General features: G+C 40.8%; 1 long non-coding RNA gene across 1 annotated transcript; it reads left to right on the top strand.

Moving 5' to 3' along the window:
• Nucleotides 1-143: 143 nt before the first annotated feature.
• On the top strand, nucleotides 144-8526 carry LOC308661519. The gene is made up of 3 exons (XR_014024960.1): nucleotides 144-323; nucleotides 2990-3021; nucleotides 8298-8526. It is a non-coding gene; the product is annotated as an uncharacterized lncRNA (long non-coding RNA).
• Nucleotides 8527-9007: the final 481 nt, after the last annotated feature.

Raw genomic sequence — 9007 nt, 5'->3', positions numbered from 1 at the left:
CATTTGTAAATTGAAGCCATTTACGGAGCTATTGTTTGGAGACACAGATGTTTCTGCATAGTGGAGCTGATAAGCTTCCTTTTGGGGTGAGGAGGGCATTGGAGTGTTATTCGTGCTCTGGACTGAAGCAGCCCTACGTAGGAGAAAGATAAATGCTTTTAGCTTGCAATAAGATCCTGGTTTTGAATACCTGCTTTTACGTGGACGATTTTTGTACTTTTACAGAAGCAAGAGAAATAATTACCCCATGATTAGTTACACAACAGATTAAACTACAAACTAGCCAATTACCTTAGAGTTTAGGTGTGAACCAAGCCACTGTGGTTAGTTTATTATTACTATTACAGTTCCTTGCTTAATCATTTAGTGACTGTTCAAAGTTATAACTGCACTTAAAAAAATTGACGTATGACAAGGCTTCTCACGACTGTTGCAACATCCCCAGGTTCATCTGATGACAATTCAGATGCTTGACAACCATCGTGTATTTATAACATTTGCTGTATCCTTTGGTCACATGACTGCCATTTGCAACCTTCCCAGCCAGCTTCTGACAAACAAGGTCATTGGAGGAGCTGGCAAGAGGTTGCAAATTGTATTCATGTGATGTCTTGCTTAACAACCACAGCCCATTGTAAATTGAACTGATCATGCAATATTGTGCTTAGTGACAGTTGCTGGTCCCAATTAAAGTCATTAAGCAAGGACCACCTGTTTTATATTCAAAAAAGGAAAAAATGGATCCAGGTAATTACAGACCTATCAGCCTGACCTCAAAACCTGGGAAGATTCTGGAAAAGATAATCAAACAACAAATCAGCGAACACCTTGATGTGAACAAAGTCATTACTAAAAACCAACATGGGTTTGTCAAAAACAGATCATGCCAGACAAATCTTATTGCATTCTTTGACCAGGTGACAATTAGTGGATCAGAGGAATGCTGTGGATATAATTTACTTGGACTTCAGTAAGGCATTTGATAAAGTAGATCACAAACTACTACTTGATAAGATAGAAAAATGTGGGTTAGACAGCATCACCACCAGATGGATTCGTAACTGGCTGACCGTCTGTCCTCAGCATGTGGTCCTCAATGGAACTGCATCTACATGGAGGGAAGTGTGTAGTGGGGTGCCCCAGGGCTCTGCTCTGGGCCCAGTGGTCTTCAACATCTTCATCAATGATTTGGATGAGGGGATAGATGGGGAACTCATCAAATTTGCAAATGACACCAAGCTGGCAGGAGTAGCCAACACTCCAGAAGACAGGCTTAAGATACAAGAGGATCTGGACAGACTTGAACACTGGGTGCTATCTAACAAGATGAAATTCAATGGTGAAAAAGTAAGGTTCTACATTTAGGCAAGAAAAACCAAATGTACAGGTATAGTATAGGGGGTACCTTGCTCAATAGTAGTAACTGTGAGAGGGATCTCGAAGTCCTAGTGGACAATCACTTAAATATGAGCCAGCAGTGTGCTGCAGCTGCCAAAAAAGCCAACACAGTGCTAGACTGCATTAACAGAAGGATAGAATCAAGATCATGTGAAGTATTAATACCACTTTACAAGGCCTTGGTAAGGCCACACTTGGAATACTGCATCCAGTTTTTGTCACCATGATGTAAAAAAGATGTTGAGACTCTGGAAAGGGTACAGAGAAGAGCAGCAAAGATGATTAGAGGTCTGGAGGCTAAAACATATAAGGAACGGCTGCTGGAATTGGGTATGTCTAGTTTAATGAAGAAAAGGGCTAGGGGTGAGATGATAGCAGTGTTCCAATATCTCAGGGGCTGCCACAAAGAGGAGGGACTCAAGCTATTCTCCAAAGCACCCAAAGGCAGGACAAGAAGCAACGGATGGAAACTAATCAAGGAGAGAAGCAACCTAGAACTAAGGAGAAACTTCCTGACAGAACAATTAACCAGTGGAACAACCTGCCTCCAGAAGCTGTGAATGCTCCAACACTGGAAGTTTTTAAGAAGAGACTGGACAGCCATTTGTCTGAAATGGTATAGGGTTTCCTGCCTGAGCAGGGGGTTGGACCAGATGACCTCCAAGGTCCCTTCCAACTTTACTATTATGATTATTATATTTTTATCCTATTTTTAATATTTAATCAACTCAAGATGGCAAACATACTTAATATGTGCACCTTCTATTTTCCCCACAACAGTCCTGTGAAATGACTTCAACTGAGAAAGAACTGAATATTATTTTTCTTTGCTGGAATCTTAATGGCAAAGATTAGGATCAAGAACTCTCTAGGAAACAAGTTTCTATCTTCCCTCCCCCTGCCAAAGGTCACTTCAGACCACTTCTTAAGGATTTTAGAAAATTTAATGTTACAGATAGGAGTGATTTTCCTTTCCATGCATTTCCAAATTCTCTAAAAAAAGACTTAAGTCTTTAATTCTAAAAACCCAGCAAAATCTCCCCAAAATAGGTTGAGATCTAGCCAAGAAGTATCAGGTGATGTGTGTGTGCAAAAGTTTTTTTTTTAGTTTTTTACATTGCCGAATGTAATTGATTGCCCTTAATTGACCCATTTTCTAATTTTCTACATCTTATGAACCAGATAAGCTAAGTTTCCATCACATACTTTGCTAAAATGTGGCTGTGTCATTTATGGTTTTACATATGTTAATCTAGCCAAGAAGACAATAAGTCTAACTCTTCGTTTATTTTACCTCTTTTATACTGGAGGTATCACAGCATAGGATGCTGATGACTGAAAATACAGTTTTTCCTCTACTCACCTGCTCATTTCCTAAGAATCGTGCAGGTGAGAATTAGTCCTCCAAGCTGCAAAAGTACAGTATGAAGGAATATCTTCAAGGAATAAGTGATCCCTTGTACCTCCTAGAGGTCTATTCTTCCTGCTGCATTGCTCAAGAGGATGGGTCACGTATGTAGAAGGGTAAGCAATGTTTTGCATTGATGAAACCCATTCACTTCCACTCATGTTGTATTTTGTTCTTTTTCAGCTGCAAATCACCACAATGGGGAAAAAAAACAGGTGGGGGTTAGAAGAAGCAATGATTACTTATCTGCTCCTTCCTTGGTCAGGAAAAAGACAAATGTGTATCTGGAAAAAGGAGTTTCTGTAACAACCATTAGAACTGTTTCCATTCAGCTACATTCTATCCCTCAAGACACTTTCACATCACTCTGCAAATATCCTTTCTGCTGTTGTCATAATGCCTACTCTTCTGCAATACCAAAGGGTTACAGCCTTTATTTTCCTAGCTGGTCACAAGGAGAAAGAGCTCCAGAGCTTCTCCCATCTCCAGTTTAAAAAGGAAATTATGGTATTCTGGTGGCCTACCAACTTACAGATCAGGAGTCTCCACCAGTGTGAAGCCATTCAATCCGTTCCAAAGGATATCATCGATGTTACAAACTGCATCCACAGCATTTCCTTTTATGCCACTGTTGACCTAGTACACAACTGCCTGCACAAGGACAATTGTGGGTAGTATCAGATCAGCACAAAGTTCACATTCACCCTTGATAGAATGTTTTTCAGTTTTTAATGCTAAATCAACAGTATTTCAACTTTAGTACCTGGCATCTTTAAATTTGTACTCTTAGGATTGTTATGTCTTCTAATTGGGATGGTATAGTATCTAAGAAGAATGAGGACAATATCTTATTTTTTTATTTTTTAAAGTTTAATTTCTGGCATGAATCCATTAGTTTATGGAAGTATCCAAAAAAAAGATGAAGCCAGAGCATCAGTATGTGCTACCATGTATCTGCTGGCTTGATTATATGGCAGTGAAAGTTGTGTAGGCAGTGGAATATGTAGAGGAATGTGTGTACAATAGTAGAACAAGAAGAGATAGGATAAAAAATGGGGAATGAAGGGATGTGTCTTTAGTAGATGAGTATCAAAGTGCCAAATAAAGTAGATTAAGTAAGGTAGTTTAGTCATATGCCTCAGCATTCAGATAAAATCTTTTATAAATATGCTTTAAAATAGTTATTTGGATTTAAATCACTTTCTTTGTGCTTCCTCACTCAAAAAGCTTACTTATTTCTTTTAAATAGTTAACTAAATTATATTTTATTTTGCATTCTAAATCAGAAAAAAAATAAGAATATTTAGATCAGACAGAATAATCTGTATGTATTTTCCAGGTAGGACCTTTCTCTAGGTACCAGCTTATTCTTTCTTTTCTTTTTTCCCACCCTTGCCTTTTCCTTCCAGGCAGTGCCAGGCTGCGAAATAAAAAAATAAATTAATTCCGTAGGTGAAACTTCAAGGATTCTATGGTTCTGATGTCTGCATAGTTTGCTGCTGTTGTTGTTAGCTGCGGTCATGTCCGATTCATCGCGACCCTATGGACAACGTTCCTCCAGGCCTTCCTGTCCTCTACCATCTTCTGGAGTCCATTTAAGCTCACGCCTACTGCTTCAGTGACTCCATCCAGCCACCTCATTCTCTGTCGTCCCCTTCTTCTATTGCCCTCAATCTTTCCCAGCATTAGGCTCTTCTCCAGTGAGTCCTTCCTTCTCATTAGGTGGCCAAAGTATTTGAGTTTCAACTTCAGGATCTGGCCTTCTAAAGAGCAGTCAGGGTTGATCTCCTCTAGGACTGACCAGTTTGATCGCCTTGCAGTCCAAGGGACTCGCAGGAGTCTTCTCCAGCACCATAGTTCAAAGGCCTCAATTCTTTGGCACTCAGCCTTTTTTATGGTCCAGCTTTCACTGCCATAAATTGCAACTGGGAAGGCCATAGCCTTGACTCTACGCACTTTTGCTGACAGGGTGATGTCTCTGCTTTTTAGTGTGCTGTCTAGATTTGCCATTGCTTTCCTCCCCAGGAGCAAGCGTCTTTTAATTTCTTGGCTACAGTCCCCATCTGCAGTGATCTTGGAGCTCAGGAAAATAAAATCTGTCACTACCTCCATTTCTTCCCCATCTATTTGCCAGGAATTAAGAGGCCCGGATGCCATGATCTTGTTTTTCTTAATGTTAAGTTTCAAGCCAACTTTTGCACTCTCCTTCTTCACCCGCAACAAGAGGCTCTTTAGTTCTTCACTTTCTGCCATTAGAGTGGTATCATCTGCATATCTTAGGTTGTTGATATTTCTTCCGGCAATCTTAATTCCAACTTTTGATTCCTCTAACCCTGCCTTTCTCATGATGTGCTCTGCATGTAAGTTAAATAGGCAGGGCGACAGTATACAGCCTTGCCGGACTCCTTTCCCAATTTTGAACTGATCAGTGGTTCCGTGTCCAGTTCTCACTGTTGCTTCTTGGCCCGCATATAGGTTTCTCAAGAGACAAATAAGATGGTCTGGTACGTCCATCTCTTTAAGAACTTGCCACAGTTTATTATGATCCACACAATCAAAGGCTTTAGCATAGTCAATGAAGCAGAAGTAGATGTTTTTCTGGAACTCCCTAGCTTTCTCCATGATCCAATGTATGTTGGCAATTTGATCTCTAGTTCCTCTGCCTCTTCGAAATTCTGCCTGTACTTCTGGTAGTTCTCGATCTACATACTGCTGGAGTCTAGCTTGTAGGATTTTAAGCATAACTTTACTAGCATGAGAAATGAGTGCAATGGTGCGGTAGTTTGAACATTCTTTGGCACTGCCTTTCTTTGGAATTGGAATGTAAACTGATCTTTTCCAATCCTGTGGTCACTGTTGAGTTTTCCAAATTTGCTGGCAAATTGAGTGTAGCACTTTTACTGCATCGTCTTTTAAGATTTTGAATAGCTCAGCTGGAATACTGTCACCTCCACTAGCTTTGTTGTTGCTCAGCTTTTCTAAGGCCCACTTCACTTCACATTCTAGGATGTCTGGCTCGAGGTCAGTGACCACCTCATTGTGATTATCAGTGACATTAAGCTCATTCTTGTATAGTTCATCTGTGTAATTTTGCCACCTCTTCTTAATCTCTTTTGCCTCTGTTAGGTCCCTGCCATTTTGGTCCTTTATCATGCCCATTTTTGCATTAAACGTTCCCTTCATCTCTCCAATTTTCTTGAAAAGATCTCTGGTCCTCCCTATTCTATTGTTTTCTTCTATTTCTTTGCACTGTTCATTTAAGAAGGCATTCTTATCTCTTCTAGCTATTCTCTGGAATTCTGCATTCAATTGGGTGTATCTTTCTTTTTCTCCCTTGCCTTTCACTTCCCTCCTTTCCTCAGCTATTTGCAAAGCTTCCTCAGACAGCCATTTTGCTTTCTTGCATTTCTTTTTCTTTGGGATGGTTTTGGTTGCTACCTGTTGTACAATGTTGTGAACTTCTGTCCATTGTTCTTCAGGCACTCTGTCTATCAGATCTAATTCCTTAAATCTATTTGTCACCTCTACTGTATATTGAACAGGGATATGATTTAATTCATACCTGAGTGGCCTAGTGCTTTTTCCTACATTTTTCAGTTTAAGCCTAAACTTTGCAATGAGAAGCTCATGGTCTGAGCCACAGTCAGCTCCTGGTCTTGTTTTTACTGACTGTATAGAGCTCCTCCACCTTTGGCTGCAGAGCATATAGTCAATCTGATTTCTGTGTTGACCGTCTGGTGATGTCCATATGTAGAGCCGTCTCTTGGGTTGTTGGAAAAGAGTGTTTGCTATGACCATCTTATTCTCTTGACAAAATTCTATCAGCCTGTGCCCTGCTTCATTTTGTACTCCAAGGCCAAACTTGCCTGTTATTCCGGTTATCTTTTGGCTTCCTACTTTAGCATTCCAATCCCCCATGATGATAAGGACATCATTTTTTGGTGTTAGTCCTATAAGGTGCTGTAGGGCTTCATAGAACTGGTCAATTTCATCCTCTTCAGCACTGGTGGTTGGGGCATAGACCTGGACTACTGTGATATTGAATGGTTTGCCTTGGATTCGAACTGAGATCATTCTGTCATTTTGAGGATTGTATCCCAGTATTGCTTTTCCTACTCTTTTATTGACTATGAAGGCTACTCCATTTCTTCTGAGGGATTCTTACCAGCAGTAGTATACCTGATGGTCATATGAATTAAATTCACCCATTCCTGTCCATTTTAGTTCGCTGATACCTAAGATGTCGATGTTCAGTCTTGTCATCTCTTGTTTGACCACGTCCAGCTTTCCTTGATTCATGGATCTTACATTCCAGGTTCCTATGAAGAAAAAATCTTTACAGCATCGGACTTTCCTTTCACCACCAGACACATCCACAGCTGAGCGTCCTTTCGGCTTTGGCCCAGTCACTTCATTCTTTCTGGCCCTACTAGTACTAGCCCTCTGCTCTTCCCCAGTAGCATATTGGATGCCTTCCGACCTGAGGGGCTCATCTTCCAGCGTCGTATTGTTTTGCCTTTTGGTATTGTCCATAGGGTTTTCATGGCAAAGATACTGGAGTGGGTTGCCATTTCCTTCTCCAGTGGATCACGTTTTGTCAGAACTCTCTGCTATGACATGTCCATCTTGGGTGGCCCTGCACGGCATAGCTCATAGCTTCATTGAATTACGCAAGCCCCTTCGCCACGACAAGGCAGTAATCCATGAAGGGGCTGCATGGTTTAGGATCATACAATTTAAGATAATTTAGTTACCTATTTAAAACATTTTTGAAAGAAACTCTATTTGTATTAATGGACTGAAATTAGTTTTCTGCCAGAATGCCCTTCTGTCCTAGATGAGGCAATTGTGGGACTGGTTGTCTAGTTCAAATAAACAATCACAAGCCAAAATTTCCAAGAGAAAATAATGGTAATTTATTTATACTCCTTTGCAAAGGGGGGTGCCCCTTGTGCATGCAAGCACACAGTGGACACACCTTAAATCTTCAATATTCATTCTTTATATTTTCCATTGCTGTTACAAATTTACCTCCCACCTCTTTTTCATTGGCTTAGTAATCATACTGTAATCAACCTATCCAAAGCTGACGTGAATACATTATCTCCGCCCCTGATTACATCCCCCACTCTCCTAATTCTATCGCCCCCAGCCCTTATTTACGAATTACCTTTTATGGTTAGTTCCTAGGGGTTGTCTCTAAAGTTGTGATCATATCAGTAAGTTCTGGTTAGGACCAGTTTTCAGCATAGCAGAGACCTTCCTAGATACAATTCTCAAGCTTCAAGCTAGACTCATGAGATTAAAATATATACAATGTATTTGCTTCACAGGCTAGCATGTCTTCTCACAGTTCTGTAAAAACAATAAGCTCTTTTCCCCATAAATCCCTCTTTTTTCTTTTCACAATCAATATTGATTTTTACACTCATATTTCCCAAATTGTCTCAACATTCTTCCAATCTCTTCACTCTCATCTTAACATTTTCAGAAGCCCAAGATGAAGTTATGGCAGACGAGGCCGCCGGGGGTGCAGTCCAAACAATCCAACCCACCAAAATGACGAAACATGAAGAAACGGTCCACCATGAGGATGCCAAACACTCAGAGGAATCTTCAGAGGAGGAAGATCCTGAAGTCAACAAGCTCCACAAGCAAACGAATGCACAGCATTGCAGCAGCAAACAGCAAGAGAACACTTACAAGGCAGTTCTCTTACCTAGATGTAAAGGGTGCGGCGGCAACCATTTTCACGCCAATTGCACCTTCAATTTTGTGTGCAGGCGCAGTAATAAATGGGCCAAGCTGAGGCCCTCAGACATAATCTTAACTGACTTTCAAAATGCTCAAGTCAAAGTTAAGGGAGAAGCCACCTTGGCTGTAAACTTTAAGGGGTTTTATGGGCACCTGGATGTCATAGTAGTAGGGGGCCAGAGAACGAGTCTCATAGGACTCGATTGGTTTGATACCTTAGGCATTCAAACGTTTTTTTTCAGCCCTTGGAACATACACAGGCCCACCTATCTCATTCAAGCTATACCCCAACATAGTCCCCATTAGGGTTAACCCACAAAGGGTCCCTTTTGCCCTCAAACATAAAATTGACTCAGAAATAGACAAGCTTGTAGAACAGGGCGTTTTACAACCTGTTGATGGTAGGGAGTGGGAAACTCCTATAGTCACCCCACTTAAGGCCAACGG

Source organism: Vipera berus (genome assembly GCF_964194415.1).
Source record: "Vipera berus genome assembly, chromosome: 2".
NCBI lineage: Eukaryota > Metazoa > Chordata > Lepidosauria > Squamata > Viperidae > Vipera > Vipera berus.
This window is presented reverse-complemented; position numbering and strand designations above follow the sequence as displayed.